Raw genomic sequence first — 4348 nt, forward strand, 5'->3', positions numbered from 1 at the left:
CAGCACAAACGATCATTTTAGTTCAACCATTTTTTGTAAAAAACTTTTGAAGCAGTTGGATTTCAAATAAACATTACAATTGGGCCTTAGGATAGTTTCAATGGTGGGAATCATCCTCCCCGTTGTTTTCTGTGGCGGGGTCCACTACAAATTTTTATCTGTCTCATTCTTTGGCTCATGACTTAAAATGATATCTCAAAATGGATGGACAGTGTGGATATAACAAATACATCATAGGTTTTTATATTTTTTTTAAATATTATATATATATATATATATAGTAATAATGTGTGTATATATATATATACACACACACACACATTATTACTATATTATATATATATATATATATGGAAAAGGTTCTGTTCGTCAAGCTCATGGGAACTCCCCATGAGGTCAAGCTGTGTGGGCCACACCATGAAGTGTGTCAAAAATCAACACCGTACATTTGATGGGTCCCCTTTAAATTATGGGATATCCCAAAAATCAGCCGTATATGAAACTCCAGTGGGTCATACCATCTAAAATCATGTAAAGACATGCCTAAAACATATAAAAGTACTTGGTGGGGCCCCACTTGAAATTTGGATGCATTTGAGACTTGGTATGACCCCTCATCCAAGTGGCACACACATAATGGATGGGCTGAATTTGTGAACCACATCTCTGTGCGCCCAAAAAATAATTATTAATGTTTTAATGGAGGGTAACCCTTCTCAACTTTTGTATGTGGTGTGGCCCACACAAGTCACATATTTATTTGATTTTTAATCCTTGGGCCCACCATGGAATGTTGCATCTAACTGATGGAGTAGATGTTTAACACGCATCATGGTGGGGCCCACAGAGCCATACTAGATCTAAAGCTCAAGTACCATTTTTAGGTGAGAGTGAAAGAATGTGAGTTTTGTATTTGATTTAAAATAATGGTGACTCATTCATAACAATAGTGGCAAAGATTTAGAGTTATCCAGACCATCCAAATAATCAGTCTAGTTGTAGATGGTAAATATTTATAATTTTATTATATAATATAATCTTAACCATCTAGAAAATGGTCCCATGCATGTACGGTTGTTAATAGAACTTGTGTTATAAATAATGGAAAACTCACATAATTTGGATTTCAAGTTTTTATCATATCCAAAAGAGGATATCCGCGTGTCTCTCTCTCTCTGTGCCTCTCTCTCTCTCTCTCTCTCTCTCTCTCTCTCTCTCTCTCTCTCTCTCTCTCTCTCCCTCTCTCCCCCTCTCCTCTCTCTCCCCCTCTCTCTCTGCACCTCTCGCTCTCTCTCCATGCCTCTCCCTCTCCCTTCATCTCTCCTCTCTCTCTCTCTCTGCGCCTCTCCCTCTCCCTCTACAGTCGAGCCCTTTCTTAGATCCATCATCTTCATTGCCTCCATGCTTCCGATAATCAGTGACCGGAATCAATGGTTGTCATAAGCGGCCAACTCATAGTAAAGGTATGAGTCTCAGGATTATGTAAAAGAGGGTTTTTTTAAAAAAAAGAAAAAAAAGAAACCCTTACTCCTTAATGGATTCCGAAATCCATGATGCAATCTGATTTGATTACTGAAATGGCTTATTCAATTTTTAAAATTTCAATTCTCTAGACGAAATTCGAAATCCCTTATTGGATTATGAGATTCCCAATTCCAAATATGCTAATTTAGAAAATCCCTAATACCGAATTTTTAGGGATCGAAATCCCTAAGCATCGAATTTGGGAATTGAAATCCCAATTCCTGATTTGGGGATGGAGATCCCTAATTTTTTGATTTGGAGATCGAAATTCTCAATTTTTTATTTTAGATTACATCTTTTATTTTAGATTACATCTTCTCTATGATTCTGAAAAGTTGCATTCCCATAGCTTTTATCATGACAATGAGCCTCAAGTGAGTAAGCAAGATCCAATTCAAATACCTTATGATATGTCATTGAAGCTTTTGACATTGGATGTGTACTGTTTGGTAGCTAGTGGGTCAAATCATGGTAGAAAATTCAAGTTTTATATATATAATGATCGATATGGTGGTCGATGAAGGATTATTTATTTATTTTTATATATGATGAATTCCGCCCCTTTTTTCTCCACAATAAGGAAAATTACAATTCCTCAAATAATGATTTTCATTTGAAGGTATTGAACTCGGATCTATTTGCAAGAGCAAATTGGGTTAACTTTGTATAGGAGTATGTCCCTCATTCTGGGATCTTTTGTTACAAACTTCTCTCGAAAGTAGAAATCAGCTATTATTTCTAGCTTTTGATACATTGATGATCTAAAGAAATTTATTCTTTTTTTTTTTTATGGGATATGATTATAGGATATGCATTTCCAATATATTAACTATAAGTTGCAGCTATCTTTGTTATCTACTAAAATTTTTCAGTAAAATGATTCTTTTTCAATATATAGAATGTGATATTTGTAAAGATAAACAATTGAGGCAAGAACTTATAATGCATGTCGCATCTTTACAAACAAGTCCGTCTGCAAACATCTTATTTTAAAATTTTATGTTTTAAGTGAGATTTTCCCAATAAATACACTAAGAAAATCTTCAAAAATCTAAAAATCCCTTGAGAAATTCCTAACTGTGAACTCTAAGAGTCTCCTCAAACATAGTTTTTATTTTTATTATTTTTTTATTTTTTATGACAAGTCATGGGTGTGGTCATGTATGAGAAAATTTTACTGCCACTCCGTTTATTCTGATAAAATTTGGCACTTGTGAGCATAGTTAATTTGATATTAAAATTTCAATTATAGCATTTTGTAGTCTGTTCAGATGTTGATTTACTTGTCTTTATTGTCTCTTTAGATTCTCTTTACACAGACATACACAACTTCTCTGCTGATTTTATTATTAACATGTTTTCTTTCTTGTGATCTAAAAGATATGCAACGAGGAATACAATAGGCCCACATGCATGTTGTTAGGCGTTTAAGCAAAGTTATCAATGATTATTTCGGACCTGACTATGGTATTTGTTTTGTTCCATCTAAATTTAGAATCCAAGAACCTGCTTTTTCCAAAAGAGAACTGCTAAAGTGATTTGCATGAGGACAGGTTGAGCTTAATCACTGCATTGGCACTTGTGTGGGATCCGGGCCATGTTCTAGGTGGGGTTTGATGTAACATACCTTGTTGTAAAATCTAGGCTGGTCAAGGGATCAGGTTGTCTTCATGTCTATGTTGAATAAAAGTCTTGATTTCTAACTGTCCATGCCTTTTACGAATGCCTACCTGATGAGTGGATTGTTCTTATTATGAGGGCATGTTTGCAATCAGCCACAACTTAAGAATGGCCACGATCTCACACACTTGTGCCCAAGTTGGTGTGTTGTGATTCACTTCTCTCTCCTCATAAGAATCATCATTGCAGACTCTTTCTAGAAAGGTTAAACTGGAGAGATGGGCTAGTGCCTCTGAAATATGGAACCGTTTTTGGATATCTCTAAAATATTTATGTTGACTGTACCAGATTCTCGGCATTGCACATGGGCTCAATCTTCTTTTTGGACTGGACCTATTCATATGTGTTTTTTTGTCTGCAATTGATGTTGTGCTATTTCCACTATTTATCACCCTCTTGGTGAGATTGACTCTTCTATCTAGCACTGATGCCAACTAGTTATATATGCATATCATGATGGTTGTAATTGGTGCTTGATTTTAAGGACAAATGCAAGATGGAAAAGCTGTTTACGAGCATAGCAGGCCTTACACTACTTTTTTACATGTTTGGAGTGCTTATCAGTCAACCAGAAATCCCCCTTAATATGAGTTGGAATCTTCCAAGTTTGAAGGGGGAGAATGCATACACACTCATGAGTCTACTTGGTGCGAATATCATGCCTCATGGTTTTTATTTTCTTTTTCATGTCTGCTCTTTTAGGTGTATCTTTCACTTGTCTCAATTTTCTTGGATGGATGATGAATGTATTTGCGAATGTAAATGAAAATAAAGAACTTATAATATATATATATATATATATATATATATATATATATATATATATATATATATATATATATATATATATATATATATACACATGTGTGTGTGTGTGTTATCAATGGAGGATACCTTGTTTAGGGGGACATGAAATTCTTGCAGCTTATGGTATGGTGCCCCAATATTGGTTGTATGTTACTAGTATGTAGTAGATAATACTAGGTTCAATAGCAAATAATACTAAATAATACTACACCTAATCCTAATCTCAACTCCCTAACCTAAACCTAAACCTAAACTTGAAAACCCAAACCTAAACCCAATCCCGAACCCAAACTCGATTTCTTAAACCTAAACTTATAACCTTAACCTAAACCTATTC

At 34.7% G+C, this 4348-nt stretch overlaps 1 long non-coding RNA gene across 1 annotated transcript; it reads left to right on the forward strand.

Moving 5' to 3' along the window:
• The first annotated feature begins 1292 nt into the window (after positions 1-1292).
• On the forward strand, positions 1293-3873 carry LOC131218267 (uncharacterized). The gene is made up of 4 exons (XR_009157589.1): positions 1293-1463; positions 2905-2991; positions 3493-3603; positions 3689-3873. It is a non-coding gene; the product is annotated as an uncharacterized LOC131218267 (long non-coding RNA).
• Positions 3874-4348: the final 475 nt, after the last annotated feature.

This window comes from Magnolia sinica, chromosome 11, assembly GCF_029962835.1.
Source record: "Magnolia sinica isolate HGM2019 chromosome 11, MsV1, whole genome shotgun sequence".
NCBI lineage: Eukaryota > Viridiplantae > Streptophyta > Magnoliopsida > Magnoliales > Magnoliaceae > Magnolia > Magnolia sinica.